Source organism: Sciurus vulgaris (assembly GCF_902686455.1).
Source record: "Sciurus vulgaris genome assembly, chromosome: 1".
NCBI classification, from domain to species: domain Eukaryota; kingdom Metazoa; phylum Chordata; class Mammalia; order Rodentia; family Sciuridae; genus Sciurus; species Sciurus vulgaris.
In genome coordinates, this window is record NC_136461.1 from 166,521,071 (window position 1) to 166,539,490 (window position 18,420).

An 18,420-nucleotide genomic window follows, 5' to 3' on the forward strand; every position below is an offset into this window, starting at 1 on the left:
CTCATTAGACAGTAAGAAATCCAAAAATAATGAAGTCATATCTTGACTGAGTAAAGAATCAAAACCAAACTACTTGTCAACAGAATTCTATACCCTACAAAGTCTGCTTAAGTCCAAACAAATAACTTTCCCAATTAAAAACAAAATCCAGGAGAATTTTTTGCCAGCATACCTGCACTACCAGAAATGTTGAAAGTTTTATGGGAAGAAAGAATAGGAGTTCAGCTGAAAAATCTGTCTATATAAAAGGATGAATATGCAAGAAATGGTAAAAATGTGTGCTAATGTAAAAGACTCGTCTAACCTTTCAAAAAGATAACTGATGCCCTGTAATAAAATCAATGACAAAATTGTTCTGAGGTTAATAACATATGTAAAATATATCACAACAGTAACACAAAGGGCAGGCAGGAATAAACAGAAGGGTATGGTTGTAAGGTTCCAGTAGTATGGGAGGAGGGTATATTATTATTTGAAGGTAACTTATGATAAATTAAAATGCATATTGTAAAATGCAGAGCAACAACTAAATGAAACAAAGATAGTAATGATTGTATAGTGTAGATAAAATGGAATTATTAAAGTAATTCAAAAGTGTTAGGAAAAAATGAAAAAAGAAACAAAGAATAGATTGGACACTAGACAAGAAATAACTAGAATATATAGTTAAGTCCAACCATGTCAATCAGTACATTTAATTCAAAGATAGAGATGGACAAATTGAATTAAAAAACCACAAATGCATACTACTTTTAAGAAAATTACTTTGACCCCCTTCCCTTAGCACTCAGAGACTGAGACTGCACCAATCCCTTGCTTACAAAACAGATTGACTTTTGCCAGCACTGATTATAGTTTTTAAGTAATGCAATTCCCAGCCCTCTTGCAGTTTAAAACCACACTACAGCTACCATTTTGCAAAACCTTGGAGCACCTTTTAAGGATTATTTGACTTTGTGTTTTCCACAATTGCAATAGTAACTAGCCACCAACAAAATGTATTTTTTTGTTTTTCTCGACTCAATACATGAATTTTGTTGATTTTGTTCTAGGTCAATACATGAGAAACCCTTCAATAGAAAAAAGGATCTCAACAGAGATTTTAAAAAAAATGGCATGGTGAAAAAAGTCAGTTTATCAGCAAAACATAACAATTCTAATAATCCTAAAGGTAGAAATGAAATACCCTAATGATGGTACTTTATATACATGAAGCAAATTCTGATGAACTGCAAGGAGAAAGAGATGAATCCATAATTATAGTTTGCAGTTGTTCAATTTCTTTTCTCAATAATTGATAGAATAAATAGGCAAAATTTTTAAAAACCTACAGTTAATAGCATACTTCTATGAATGGTGAAAAACTGTTACCACCACTTTTAGTCAACATTGTGGGAGGTCATGGTCACTTCATTAAGTCAAACTAAAGCATACTGATTGTATTATGAGCTCTTCACACACAGATGGCATGATCGTTAATAGAGAAAATCCTAAATATATATTTATCAAAGCCTACTAAGTTCAATCCCCAGCACTGCAAAAAAAAAAAAAAAAAAAAAAAAAGCCTACTAAGATTAAGAAGTGTTGCCACCACCAAGGTCATAAAATATAAAGTATGTAAAAAAATCGATTGACTTTCTAGATACTAGTAATTAACAATTATTATAAATGGGAATTTAAAAGTTATACCATATACAACAGCATCAAAAACATGAAATTCTGATCAATTTATAAAAACATGCAAGACATATACACAAAAAATTATTTTTAAAAACTTTTCTAGAGAAATCAAAGAACAACTAAAGTAATAGGACTATATAGTATTTATTATTAAAAAGACTTAATATTGTTACAGCATTATTTTTCCCCATATTGAGCTACAGATCCAGTGCAATCTCATTCAAATTCAAATCAGGATTATTTTGTAGGAATTGACAAATTTATTCTAAAATTTGTTTGGAAATATAAAAATTTTAGAATAGCAATACTAGCTAGAAAAAGAAGGAAATAGTGGGGGTCTTACAGTACCCGAGTTAGCAGCTGCTTATTTAGTAGTTAGCTTTACTTAGCATAAAAAACCATATTACTTAAAACAACGTGGTATTGGCGTAAGAACCACCATGTAGATCAATGTCAGAGAAAAGAGTGCAAAAAGTACTCATATAATTAACTTTAGATAAACTTAACTCAATGGAGAAACAAGTTTACCCAAAAGATGGTATTGATATGATTTGATAATCTATATGAAAAAAGAAAGCAAAACAAACCTTGACAATTAAAAAAATAACATTATGAACCATGTATCTAAGCATAAGAACAAAAACTATAACACCTCTTAAAGAAAGCATTAGAGAGGTCTTTGTCACTCTGGGTTAGCCAATGATTTCTTACAATCAGAGGCCATGTGTCATTCATCTTGGAAAAAACAAAACCAGCAGAAGGACAGGTATATAGTAATATGTATGGAAACATATCCAGTAGATAAACATTCTTTCAAAGAGTTTAGCAAGCTGATATGAATAGAAGTTCTACCCATCAATTATGCCGGGCTCTTGGCCAGCATCTCCATGAACTGTTTAGAGTTGGAAATATGGGTCCCTATTTGATTCTGGGAACTTAGCCTTTCCACGTTCATTTGAGAATCAGGACAACCTTTAACAAAATACACTTTTATTTGAATGACATCATTTTTAGGTTTCCTTGAGCCCAACAGCTTCCAGGACTGTTTTGAAGTCACCCTTGACTTTGTGGTGGAAAATGCTGGCAAACCACACAGGTCATTTCATAGATGTGGACGTGGGCTCGTGTGAGAGAGCCATCAGTGTATGCCAGACCTTCTGAAGAAGCTTTGTGGTTTACAGATCCTGCCTTTGCAGGATCTCTTTTTCCCCCTTTCATTTATCTGCTTCTCCCTTGCTTTTATTACCTTCCCATTCCAAGGACAAGAATAAAGACAAGGTGTGAAATATGAGAAGGAATATGAAAAAAGAAGAAAGAATAATTAAATGCAAGAAAATAAAACATGTAGATAGACAGAGTTCTAGAAACAGAATGATAAATCCTTCAAGGAAGAGTGAAATCCAAATAAAATTGTTAAAAGCTCCATCTGTGAACATTCAAGCTAGCCAGAGGGTGGGGAGAAGTCGGAAGTATTTGGGTTTTTAGAGTCTTCCTATCCATGGAATAATGTACAAAATAAACTAAAATATTTTATTAGACATTGTTAACTGTTATTTAAAGTTATTTCCTATGAATTTTTTTCCCTTCCAAACAACTTTACAGGTAATAAAATTCCAATCTAAAATCTAGAAAAGCCTTTACATGTTACAAAGATTTTCATGGAACCTCAGCCATCTTCAGTTCTCCCTATTGAGGATGTTGCACATTTTTGGAATTGATTCAGAGAACAGTTATACACCATCTGTGTGCCATTTACAGTAGGGGAAGAAAGTATCTTTAAACTATTTATATTCTTGAAGGTTTTTTTTTTTTCTTATTCGCGTAGGACAAAGTAGGATCAGTTCTCGTTTCAGGAAGCAACTTGGCCTTACTCAACTTATGCTCAAAGAATGAATAACAGATAAAAGACTTGCTGAAGAAGAAATCACAATAAACACAGGGCTTTGCTACAAGAAGTTAATGGATAAAACTGCAAGTTATCTAGTTGAATTGTATGAACATAATCAATATGAGTGATCAGTTACCTATTGGTGATCAACAGAAACTAATTAGTAGACTTTTCATGTGACATGAATTATTTGTTTTCAAATAATTTTAATGATTCGAAGATATAACATTCAGGCAATAATCATGTTCTATTGAACTAAAATAAGTTAAAAATAATCTGATCAATTACACAAAATAGGTCAAGGTTGGCATATAGTCTCAACTCTGAATTATAATAATTTTCAACATTTTATAGTTGTACTTCATTTTACTTTTGTGGTCATATTTTAACATAAGAGGTAATGCTTCTTCTAATTAAAAAAATTGTAAAAAGACCTCTTAAATGAAAAACAAGCCATGATAACTATACTTGAACTCAGATTCACAGGCTGGGGATATAGCTCAGTTGGTAGAGTGCTTGCCTTGCATGCACAAGGCCCTAGGTTCAATCCCTAGCACCATAAATAAATAAAAAGAAAAACAATGAACACAGATTCACTCTTTTATCAAAAAAATTTATGAAATTAATTTGACATTATAACCATATAATTTTTGTATTGGGTATAAAATTAGAATAGTTATTAACTAGTTGCTTCAATTAGTTTTATTTATAGCAAGTTCATATAAAATTTTAAAATTTTCTTTTCTGTTTGTTAGCTCTGCAGTGGCTTGAATTTAATGGATGATTTTACTTCATGCCTGGACACAGAGCTCTTCTTTTACTAGCATTTAGTCATCCTCACTATTACTATCATCTCTGATAATTTAAGCACATACACACGTACATTGAATCCCAGAATCTTCTGCATATTCAGGATTCTTTAATACAAACACCTGCCCTGTGACCTTGCACCAGGGTCTAAACCAATCTCAACCTCCGAGAAGCTCCAGCTTGCCTCACTCATTCCTGGCAGCAGGATGCTGAGTCACAGGAGAAAAGACACAGACCTTAATTCTAGAGGTGGATCTCCATGCACTACCTACCAAGACTTATGGGTCTCCATATGAAATGGTATCTGTGTGTCTTTCTCTCCTTGATTCTATTTTCAGTTTTGGAGTAGTTGTGACTAAAATGTCTGGTGTGTTATGACAGGCTTTGAGGGAGGTGTTTATAAAGGAGAAACCACGAGGAGACCCAAACCAAAAGAGAAATTGTCTTGAATAGGGTAGTTTTGTCTTATTTGGGAAAATATGTCCTGTTATGTTAGACACAAGCCAGCCTAATTTTTAATGGCCAAATATTTCTTAAATGAATGAGCAATACATTGGAATAATGATGAGTATGTGACATCAGCCTGCACATTACCTTTATACTTATTTTTTGAGGACCTAGTTGATTTGACTGGTCAAACACTCAGGCAGTTATGAGTCTGAATCTTATTCCACTTTGAACACACATCTTACTCATTTCTTTTGCTCTCCTTTTGTGTGTGATTTCCCTAAGCCTGCCAGTTTCTGGAATGACTTCTTCAGGTTCCTCATTGGCTATGCAGAGCGATGCTGGAGTCCCTGAGATGGCAGAAACTGGTCCTAAGGCTGTGAATGACAAGTCTAAGATTATGACTATGTGCTTGTCTTTCTCATATCTATGAACCCAGCTCTAGCAGTCGTGACAAGATGGTAAGGAGAGGCAGCATTTACAATAGCGTCTGAAATCCTGTTATTTGGATATCTTAAAGCAACGAATTGAGATGAAGCAAGGGTTAGTCAAAAGGAGGACTTGAAAAGTGAAAGGAAGGGAAAGGAAAGATAGAGGCATTTTAGAGCATCCCCCAGATATCTTAAATGTACTGAGAGATTTTTCTTAATCATGTTCTCAAGATATTAATTTCCCCAGAGTGGGGAGAAATTCTTGTCCCCTTTTTCTCTCCTCATCAAACAAAATCCTATTCTTTGGACTACTGATTCCTATACTTAGAAATTATTTACCTATTCTTGTTGAATTATTTTTGATGATCAAAATCCAGTGCTGATATGATACATTCAAGTACATTTTCCCTCATCTTCCATGAAATACCATTTGTGATTTTTGCTTACAATTATTAATTGCCCAATAGTCTTATATTCCTGTTGCTCATTTTCATGGCTTATATATTTTTTTCTGGTCTGGAAATCATCTTATTTATATTTCTGACTTGCTCAGTGAGTGGCAATAGTAAGTGTTCAATAAATTTTGATGACTGGATTGATGAATAAATGAAGAAAGAAATGGTTTAATGAACTTTAATGCATACTTTTGTGTGAACGAGTTTAAGGTGCTTCATCACCTTTTGTTTTATTTTAGAAGTTGTATTTTAAGAGGATAGATAAAAACAAGCCATTGAGCATCTAAAGATCAAAGAGGATAAACCTGAGCATAAAAACATACTCTAAAAAGAAAAATTTAAGGAAATATGCAAGAAAGCTGGAAACAAAAGTATTTTATCTTATTACTTTCTGTACCTAACATAGTATCTTGCATATATAATCAGTGAATATTGATTAATTAATGTGTATCAAATTCTCACTATAATTCTAAACTGGCAACAAGTGCTTTATCTATGACTTCTAATTTAAACCCTAAACCAGTAATATGAGGTCTTATCATTGTCTTAATTGTATAGTTGAGGAAAGCAAGGCTCAGAAAGTCCTCCAAAGTATTATTATTAAGGGGACAAATGTCAAATCTGGAGGTCTATTCTATCTCAGAGACCTAAACTCATAAACTTGAAGATTTCATACTACAGCTTTCTTTTTTAACTTTGTTTAAGAAAAAAAAAAACAAATTGTATGAAAAGAGTTTTAGATATCACAAAATCATATGTTCTAATCTTAGCCTGAGGTGGGTAATAGATGATGAAAGTGTTTAAATATTTTAAAGAAATCAGGAGTCATTCATTAGGATAGAAACCCAATTTTGTATAATTATAGCATAATTATAGCCATGCTACTTTATATAACTCCTTTATTGGGAGAGGATAAGAATCCAGGGCACCTTAGAAGCTTACTTTTTATATGATTTCTGGGATCCTCTAATATCAAATACAAATATATATGTCCACTCTTAAAATATTGTCTGGAGACTCATGAGGTGCCTGAGCGTATTTCTTTGCATCCAAAATAAAAATACAATGTTAGGTAGGGTGCCAAGGTAATTTAATGGGAGGGGAACAATGGGGTTTTTTTTTCAATAAAAGATGCCAGAACAGTTGAATATTCACATGTAAATAATGAGACTAAATCCTACTCCTAGTCATAGACAAAATTAACTAAAATGGATTAAATATCTAAACGTAAGAACTAAAAATGTAAACTTCTTAGAAGAAAACCCAGGTATAAATCCTGACGAGCTGTGATTAAGTGACAGTTTCTTAGGTATGACACCAAAGGCACAAACTATAATAGATAAACTAAACATCATCAAAATTAAAAGCCTTAGTGCTTCAAATTGCACTATTAAGAAAAAGATAACACAAAGCACAGGAGAAAAATGTTACACACATTGTATCTGATAAGAACTTGTATCTAAAATATATATAGAACAATTAAAACAATAACATGACAACCCAAAGGAGCAAAGAATTTGAATGTACAGTTCTCCAAAGATGATATACAAATGTCCAGGAAGTCCATAAAAGATGCTCATCAGCCATCATGGAAATGCAAATCAAAACTACAATGAGCTGTCACTTCACACCTAGAGGAGTGACTATAATTAAAAAGAGGGATCATAATAACAGGTATTGTCAAGTTTCAAAGAAATTAGTACTTTCATACATTGTTAGTTAAAATTTAAAATGATATAACCACTATGGAAAATAGTCTGTTAGTTCCTGAAATAGTTAAACATACAGTTACCATAAGACCCAGCAATTCCATTCTTAGGTTATACCCAAGAGAAATAAAATGATATATCTATCTAAAACTTTCATAAGAATGTTTACATTAACACTATTTATAACAGCCAAATTGGAAATAGTCCAAAGGTTCCTCAACAAATGAACAGTGGATAGGTAAAATATGGTATTGCCACACAATAGAATATTACTTAGTCACAACAATGAGTAAAATACCAATACATGCCACAACATGGATGAATCCTGGAAACATTGTGTAAAGTGAAAGAATCTAGTCACAAAAGATTACACAGTGCATCATTCCTTTAAAAATAATAATAGGTAAATCTATGGAGATAGGAAGTAGATTATTAGCTACCTTGGACTGGAAGGGATGGGAGTTTGGGCTTTGTTATATAAAGGATGCAGGTTTCTTCTTGGAGTTATGAAAATGACCTGAAATTGTAGGACTGTATACACTATTTTATGAATATTCTAATGGCCATTGAATTGTACATTTTCATTGGGGAAATTGTGATATGTGAATTATATTTCAATAAAACTGCTAAAATGCTTTATATATCTCAAAATAAACAGGATTTTTAATGTACTCAACATGAACGAATTATAAAAAAATTTAAGGGAATGGACATGTTATTACTCTGAGTTGATTATTATTCAATGTATATTTTAATCAAAATGTTACATTGTATACATGTGTATATATACTGTGTCAATCAAAAACATTTTAAATATTAGTATTTTATATGACTTGCCATTTTCACTGTCATAAATGTAGGTACTATAATACATGTGATATGTCTTTGTAATTTTGGTTAAATAACACATATTTTGCATATTATAGTTTTTAGAATTTTCAAAAGTAGTAATCTTAGGGTATAAATGTGAGTTTTCAGATATTAGTTTTGGACAATAGTTATTTTTCATGAAAATGTGTTATTAATATTAACATGAGAGGATTTATTTTAACAGCTATGGATGAACAGAAAGCTATATCAACAAAGAATTATAAAATCTATATGGTCTTTTGTGTATTGCTATGTACCAAGTGTGGATAAGTTGTGAAGAGTATTTGGTCAAATGCTGTGTTGGTGCCAATGAGGTCTGGCAAAGAACAACTAGTAGAGTATAAATTGAAAAACTATCAGAGATCACAGTGGGTTGTGAGATATATACTGTTTGACTATCAAGGATGGAGAGACCTCATTAAGCTGGTAGTGGGGGAATTAAGGAGAGATCTCAGGAAGCCACATCTTGGCAGTAGAACTAAACTAATTCCAGAATGGATACTATTCTAAATCCAGTCTAATAAGCTGAAAAAAAAAAAAAGCCTGAAAAGTATTAATATGGTTTGCAAATTTTAAAAAAGAACTTCCAGAATAGAACCCAACATTCTTTTAAAATAGACAACAGAATCAAAACCACAATGTGATATTGTAATAGCCTCCATCCAATCAAAAATTCCTATACCTGTGAAGAAATAGATCAAAGAGCTCACAGTCAGAAGATAAGTCAGACAGCAGAAATGTCTTCAGAAATGATGTAATGAAAGGTCAACAGTCTTTTTCTGTAAATGACTAGAAAGTAAATACTTTAGACTTTGAAGACCACAGATGATCTTTACCACATATTTTTCTTTGTTTTGTTGTGTTGTAAAATTACATGTGAGTGTGTTTAACAACACTTTGAAAACATACACACCATTCTTTGCTCAGAAGATGTAGTTTCTGAGCCATTATATAGAGTAGTAGGATGAACAGAAAAGATATTTAAAGTAGGTTTAAGGGTGTTCAATAATTTAAAAGAAAATATGAATGTAATTAGAAGAAAAAGTAAAACCTATTCTAAAAAGAAGCAAATGGAATTTCTTAAGATGAAAAATACAGTATCTGAGACAAAAAGTCACTGGATGAGTTGAACTGCATGTTAGACACCACAGAAGAGAATGCCCAATGACAATGAATCACAGCTCTGGAACCTATCAAAATTGAAGTGCAGATATACAAAAGAGATAAAAATAAAAGGTGAACAGAGATGCAGTGACTTTTGGACATTAAAAAAATCTCTGACACAGATATAACTGAAATCATTGATGGAGAGGAATATAAGGCATGTAATAATTTTGAACAAATAAGGTTGAAAGCTTCTTCTTCAATTCAAGGAAATTCAGTGCTTCCTTATATTTTATTTAAGAAACTTAATGAAACTCAAACTGGATATATATGTAAATAAAATCACGTCTAGGTACATCATAGTCTAACTACTAAAAACCATTGATGTAAAGAAAGTCTTCAGAGATAAACTACATATTACATATAAAGAAACATAGAAATTCAAATGACACCACACTACATAAAATGTAAACTAGGAGACAAAAGAATGGTATTCTTCAATAGTCAGGAGAAAAAAGAAGTTGAGCAGGAATTCTAAATCTGGCACAAATATATAGAGTTCTATTTATTTCAATATGAAAAGTAAAATTAGACTTTTTTAGATTAACAAAAGCTGATTAATTTGTCACTAGGAGACTTGTACTCAAAAGTATGCTCAAGAAAATTCTTTAGGCTGAAGGAAAATTTTTTCAGATAGAAACTCATATCTGCATGAAGGAAGCAAAAGTGTCTCAAATGGTAGGAATGTAGTAAAGTATATTACTTTTCATCTTAAAATTTTATTAAAATTTATTTACCTAATTAAAGTAAAGATGGTAAAAATGTATAATAGGGTGTGTAGCATACATGAGTGCAAAATTATTGACAAGAATCACACAAAGTGCAAGAAGGCAGAAATTGAAGTATTATTGTTGTAATGTTCATGCATTATACATGAATCTGTTGCATGCCAAAGAAATGATTCCAGAAAAGAATATCTATACAGGAATATCCAAAAGGGTGTCATTATTGAGAAGTATTCTATATGAAGGCTTACTGAGTACTGCTGCTGCCAGAAAAAGGTCTTGTTAAAAAAAAAAAAAAAAGTGGACCATATACCACTCACCACTTGCTCAAAAACAAATTAAGTTTGATCTGAAATGTATGAAAACCCAAGTGTATTATTCTTCTTATGTTGGATAACACAAACAGATATACTGTGTTTGACTGAAACTCACCTGGGGAAAAACTGCTGCAAAATCTGTGTATTTGACAAACAGTAATATATTATTTGAACCCTGAGAAGGATTCACCTAACAAAAATGGGGAGAATAGAATTCTATCAGTGTGATGAATTCTAGAAAGCTGTCATCAACAAGTAAGAAGAGCAGTTGTAAAAATATTCTGGGAAAGAATTCTAGCCTTTCTTTACAAGAGAATCTGAGAATGCATGGAAGAATCTTTCTTGTAGGGTGTGTGTGTTGGGCAGTGATAGGGGGGTGAGTTGGGTGAGAGAGTAATGTACTTCTCTTTGACTTTCTGGTGTATTTGGAAAGTTCTTGCAAGTTGACGTGGGATTTCACAGTATATGTATTTCACAGGGAGTTCTTTCTTGTTTGGTTGTAATAACTGATTAAATTGGCCTTAAGTGAAGTACATAAATGTGCATTGAAAACTTTAATCCAAGGACCACAACAATGGATGAGAACCTATATCTACTATTTTAATGCCCAAATCAATAAGATATTTCTTAAAATTCATGGAAGCAATATTTTTATTTAATATATGTATAATATTTAAATAAATATTGCTGATAAGTTGTCTGACTTTTTAATGAAGATTTAAGGTTTATTATAATAGCATTCAAGCAACTACTAATCTATAGAGATAACTGAAATAGTAGACCAGAAAATTAAATGTTTTAAGACTGAGTGGCCCTCTATGAGAATAATTTTACCAGCAAAAGAATCACTAACTTGAAGAAAGGAAAATCAGCATTAGTAAATTAACAGCAAGTGATGCCATGGTTGCTTCTTTGCCAAAGTAGTAGGCTTATTTATAGAGCTTATGCAATCATTTGTATTTTAAGCAGATATTCAAGAACTTAAGATGGTATGGAACACTGATGCCTCTTTCTTCAAAACAGACAAATTTTAAAACGACTTTTAATATGAAGCCAGTATAACATATATCCCAGAATGAGGCAAAAAGAGTTCATTGATTCATATATTGTTCAAGGATCTACTGCATAATGCCTTAGCCATTGAATATTCTTCAGAGAATAGAACAAAGTCACTTCCCATTTGGGTGGGAGAAAAGGATAAGCAGCAAATAAATCCGTAATGGGTTTTTATCCCTAAGTACTACCAGGTTAAATAATCAAAATAAAGAAATATGGACAGAGAAATGGTGGAGTGTGCTATTTTAGAGTGGGCAAGGAAGGCTTCTCTTTCAAGGTTATATTTGGTATAAACTTTCATAAAGTGATACAATGATATTCATTTGTCTACAGAAGCACAGATATTTAGATTTAGCTATAAATCATTCTCCAGGCAGAGGGAGTAGCAATTGCAAAGTCCTAAGGTGGAAATGTGCTTGGCATATTCAAGGAGCATCAAAAAAGACAATACACCAATTGTAGTGTGGCAGAGAGCACCATCAGAGTGGTAGGAGATAAGGCCAGAGAAATGGTCAGGGACCAGAACATGAAGGCACTTGTAAGCAATGTTCAAACTTGGGAATTTATTCTGAGCAAGATAGGATGGTATGGGAAATCCTTGAGCTGAAGAGTTATAATGTGAGCTTTATTGTTTAGAGGGATCATTTCAGGTGTTATGTGGGGTATGAAAAGTAGAGAGTAAGCAGTAAGTATAATTGCAAATTACTGTGATATTCAGGCAAAAAACATTGGTGACTTGGGTTAGGGGTTGAGGGTGGTGATGTTGTTGAAAAATAGTTGGATTCTGGAAGTATTTTGGAATAGAACCAAGGGGATTTGTTAATGGATAATATCTGCAGGATGAAAGGGAGGAAACAAAGAAGATATATATTTTCTGGACTTAACGGTTGAAAAATGGAATTTCTATTTATTGATGTAGGGCAACTGGGGTAAATGCAAGATCAAGGGGAAAAACATCAAAAGTTCAATTTTAGAAAAGTTAAGTTTGAGATACTTTTTGGACATTCAATAGTTGGACTCAAAAACAGAATTGGATATGAGAAGATAGTATATTTCAAGGTAAGGTAAGATTGAATTTATGAACCTGAAAGTCATTAGCATAAAGTGGTATTTAATGATGAGGTGAGACCATCAAAATCTGTTGGTATATATAAAAAAACCAAAAAACAAAAAATAATGACAGAAGATCTCAGGACTGAATGCTAAAGAATTCCACCATTTAAAAGTTGGAAATTATGATGGAGACAAGGAAGAAAGCTTGAAGTGAGCAAAGGATAAGAACCTAGAAAGATGTAATTCAAGGAGAGTGGAATGGTGACAAAATGCTTCTGATTATTAACTATTCATTGGCTGAATGCATGGTCATCCGTAAATTTTGTAGAATGTTGTCTATTTTTAGTTGGTTCACCATGACACCCTGTCAGTATATAATCAGAACATCTATCCTGGATGACAATACTGTATGGTCAAAAGGACCAATTACCCAAAGATCAAAGGTTTCAGGAAGCAAAATATGATTTACATGAGTTATACTCATATACTCAAAACAATATGTCTTGTGACATTTCCATTGTTCTTCCAAACTTCTACTTCCTCCAAATAATTTAAGAACCATCAGAGAGGGAAAAGACACCATTATATAAAGTATCCAAAAATAACAACAAAAAGACCTTCTTGGGATGACATTGCTGTTTTATCATTAGTCTAATGCTTTAGAAGAGTTAACTTAGAGGAAACTCAAATGAGTCCAATGATGAATTTTAACATGGCTTAGATTTAGGAAGACAAGTTTTAAATAACTGAAATTGTGCCTTTAAAACACATTGGCTCATAGATTTAAGATTCACATCTTGTTTTTCCTCCATGAACAATAAAAATTATTGTGTCTTTGAGTAATATAATCCATGTTTGACCTACTCTGAGAACACCTTTTGTGTCTATAACTAAATAAAAATTACCTTTTAAAGCAACCTCAGGCTGAGGTATTTCAATATAATGTATTTGAACATTATATCATGATCAGTAAAATATGGCCTTCTGCAATGATGAAGAATCAGTTTTAACTAACCGTAGTTAAATTTTCATAGCACTGTTTTTAAGCTTACAAAACATAATGAAAACTTTTAATAACAGCATTACATAATGTTAAACTAAAACCAAATATTTGAGATTCTTCACTTCATAAACTTAAATTTGAAGTTACAACGGAAAATCAAGAAAGAGCATGGACTAAAGGAATTTCTTGCCCACTAGATGAGATGAACTATAAAACAAGAAAGGCTGTTTCCGTTGAGTCTTCTTTTCTTGAGAAGATGTATAGATGGTAGCTAGGATTCGAGTTGGACTTGAGACTATGACAGCATGTGTGAGCCTCAGCCAGGGACAGCCCTTTTAAAACCTCAGGCAAAGAAAAATTATAGGCTACTGTTTTCCTAAGGCAAAGAAAAATTATAGGCTGGTGTGACTCTGGGTCCCACTAATGGATTCTCTACGGGGTCTTAGCAATGTGTGTATGGAAGGCGGAGCATGGACTGGTTTCCCACAGTAATTTGAAGCCACAAGCAATTCTCTTCTAATGGAGTTATAATAGACTCTTTACTTCAAACAAACATTGATGTTAGTGGACGTTAATTTTCATGGTGTTTTCCCCTTTGAAAGGAGGGATTTTGTTCAGGACAATAAGACACTGTTTCAATTTATGAGATGAAAGTTTTCAGAGAGAAGAAAAAAGAGGAGTCTATGCTTTTATGCTTTATCTGGGATTCGTCTCAACTCTTTTCTGCTTTGTCCTCTGGCCATATCTATATTCACGATTTACTGCAGAGCAATTGATAGCTTTGCCAAATGGTTGTGCACTGTGGTCTTTACAATGCATTGTGGTCTTTACAATGTTTGCAATAACTACATTGATGGTCAATCGGATACAGTCAATAAAAGCTTTCTAAAGAGCAAGCAAGACAAAAAGTACCATGTCAATTAGATTTTGTGGTAATCTGATTGATTGTTTTGTTTTGTTTTGCTTTTGTATTTAATCCTTCAAGATTACTAGAAAATGTCCAAATCCAACGTTTCATACTGGATTGGGCAATGTTTTGAAATTGAGGAATCCATAGGTGTCACAAGAGACCAATATTGCTAACTGTTTTTTGAGATTTAGGATTCCTTGATCTTTTGTTTTTCAAATAATTCAGGTTTTATGAGTCATGGTCAATTGCAGTCCCTGATTTTGGGCTTAATTTCTACCCACTAGTTTGGCTTCTCCTGCTGACCCAGAAAAAAATTCTGGTGATGAATAGTATTTAGATTTCCAAGTGTCATATTTCATTAATTTCTACTCATATCCATGTGCCAGGAAGTCCTTCCACATTTTTAGCAGAGATAGGCAGCAAATTTGAAGCCTTTTTATTATTATGCATGAAATATGTGCCATACAGAGTATTCACTATAAAATTTTCTAGTAAATCTCCTGAAATTCCATATCCCTTCAGAAATATGCTACATAAAGCACAAATCACCCTATACTTTGCTGCAGCTTAAAAACCTTCAGTAGATTTCTGCTGCCTATATGGTAAGACCTCCTTAACATTGGATATAAAGTCTTTTAGGATCTGGCCCTTTATAAGCAAAATATTTTACAGCTTACTCATATTCTTTGCTGTTTCTTACCTGTGTATTCTTAATAATTCTGTGTTGCCTGCTGAGAATTCTTTTCCTTTCTCCTCTTTCTCCAGTTGCCTCTTATCCACAGGAGTGATCTTTACCTTTCTAAGAAGCATCCCCATCACCCAGGTTATACTATAACACTCTCTGTTCTCACTCAGGCAGATTTCTGTTGTTCTACCTGCCACGCTAAATTATCATTTACTCTACTCTTTTCTCTGTGTTCTCCAAGACACTGTGGTCTTCTGCAAGGTAGGCAATGTTAAACTTTATTTCCTTGTCACCTGTGCCCAGCTAAAGAATAAGCAATCACTAAATACACGCTCATCAAGTGAATGAATGAACGGACCAATAATGATGAAGACAGTTAATATCAGACACTGCCAGTTAGAGTGTGTTTATTTTATTGGTCTTCATCTTGCCTCTCCTAAACAGTTTGAAATAAATACATCGTGAAGGAGGCATTGTGCATTCCATTTTGGTTTAGCAGGGAAGGAATTTGATATGCTGCAACAACGAAGGCATAGGCAAGCCCTGAGAGAAAGCGTGTTTGTGCTGAAGTGGAGTTGTAATGATACCACAGGAAGAGTCCTAGCGTGTGATTTGTTGCCTGAAAGTTTTCAGTGTGAGCACAATTAGTGCACTCTTAGAACGGCTCCAAATGATGAAGGATTTAATTACATCAAGGAGCTCTACCTCCAGTGCTAGAGATATAGACATAAATTTGTGTTTCTATTTAATTTACTTGAAAGAGTTTTGATTTTAGCCACAAATTTGAATTTAAATGAATATAACTGGAAGCTATAGTTAAAGTCCATTATTCCTGAGAATCCAATGATTAGAGATAAAAATGTTTACATTTGTTTAATTCAAAGGAATAGCCCCATTCCCATACTAAACAGCAAATCCCACTTTTTCTTTCGTTTCCTGCAGCAGCCTAAGAGGGATGTTTCACAGAATCTTACAATCCTTTTTTGTTTTAACCTTGAATGGGTAAAAATTCTAGATGCTGCAAAATTAAGAATTATAGCATTTGCTTTACTCTTGGAAATTCATATATCTTTATATTGTATTATAACAACATGATTTTAATTCTGAAAAGAACTTAAAAATACATATTTGATATTTTGTTCAGTAAATTTTAAGCTATTTTAATGAGAGGTGGGGTATCATTCAGTTGTACAGCACTTGCCTAGCCTGTGTGAGACCCGGGTTTGATTCTAGCGCACACACACGCACACACACACACACACACACACACACACACACAAAAGGAGATTAAATTCATTTAACATACCGTTGATCATTTTCAAGTGTGCAATTTAGTGGTGCTGTGTTTGTGCAAACTTATACAATCAATACCCCTGTCTAATTTTAGAGCAATTTCATCTCTTCCTGCCAAAGAAACCTACTATCCATTAAGTTGTTATAATCCATTTTCATTTCTTCCCAGACCTTGGCAAGCAATCATTTATTTTCTGTCTCTATGAATTTGCCTTTCATGGATATTATATGAGTTCGTTGCTATGTCAAAATACCTGAGATAAATCAACTTATAAGGAAGAATGATTTATTTTGACTCATGGTCTCAGAGGTTTCAGTTCATGGTTGGTTGGCCCCATGGCTATGGGCCTGTGAAGAGGCAGGACATCATGGTGTGGAGGACAAGACAGAGGAAATTTTTTCACCTTATGGCAGCCAGAAAGCAAAGAGAGAGAGAGGAGGGGGCTGGCTTCCAGTATCCCTCCAAGGGCATGCCCCTGGTGAACTAAGTTCCTTCCACTAGGCCCTACCTCCTCAAAGTCAACCAGCTCCCGAGCACTGTGTCAGCTGGGGACCAAGCCTTTAACACATAAGTCTTTGGGGAACACTTAAGATCCAAACCATAACAGACATTTCATATATAAGCGGGGGATAGGAGGGGTTAGCGTTAGGGCTAGGGTTAGTTTTAGGGTTAGGGATAAGGAGGGTGGTAAGAATGGAGGAAGGAAGAACTGTATAGAGGGAAAAGAGGGGTGGGAGGGGTGGAGGGAATGGAAAAAATAACAGAATGAATCAAACAACATTGCCCTATGTAAATTTATGATTTTTAATTAAAATAAAATTAAAAAAAAGAAAAAAATCTCATACAAGTTGTGGTCCTTTGTGACTGGCTTCTTTGACTCAGCATAATGTTTTCAAGGTTAAATGTTATTGTGTTTCCTTTCTATGTTCAAATAATGTCACTGTATGAGTATACCACATTTTATTTATTCATTTCTCTTCCTGGAACATTCCACTTCTTGGTTATTATGAATAATTCTGTTATGAACTTACATCTGCAAGTTTTTATGGATGTATATTTTTATTTCTTTTGGACTATACCTAGAAGTGTAGTTTCTGGGTGCATGGTAACTCTTACTTTTTGAAGAGTGACCAGATGTTTTCCACAGTGTCTACAACATTTTTACATTTCTTTTAGCCATGTTTTAGGTTTCCAATTTCTTTACATCCTTGCCAACGCTTGTTTTCTGATTTCTAAAAGAAAATTCTAACTGTCCTAGTAAGTGTGAAGTGGTATCTCTTTGTGTTTTTAATTTGCATTTCCCTAATACAAAACTACTATTGTTGAGCAGATTTTTCGTGTACTTCCTGGTCATTTTATATTTTCTCTAAAGAAGTGTCTGTTCAACTCCTTTGCCCATTTTTAAACTTTTTTAATCTTTCTGTTGTTGAGTTCTTAGAATTTAAAAAAATCTATTCTGGATCTTTGCCCTCTATTAGTTATAAGGTTTACAAATGATTATTCCTCTGTATGGGTTGTCTTTTCAATTTTGATAGTAATCTTTGGTGGAAAAAATGTTTTTAGTTTTGATGAAGCTCAAGTTGTCCATATTTTCTTTTTCTTCATATGCTTTACAATCATACTTTAGAGACCACTGCCCCACTATAAGTGCACATATTTTACAGTTTCAGCTTTTAAATCTAGGTTGTTGATCCATTTTGGATTAATTTTTGTGTATTGTGTGAAGTAGTGTTCCAAATTCTTGCCTTTATACATGAACACAAAGTTGTCCCTGAATCGTCTGTTGTAGCGTCTATACCTTTCCTCACTGAGTGGTTTTGGCAATCATGTTAAAAATCATTGAATCTTCAGTAAATGTATGGAGTTATTCATAGACATTCAATTCTATTTCATTGTTGGCTCTCAATTTCATCATCACACTGT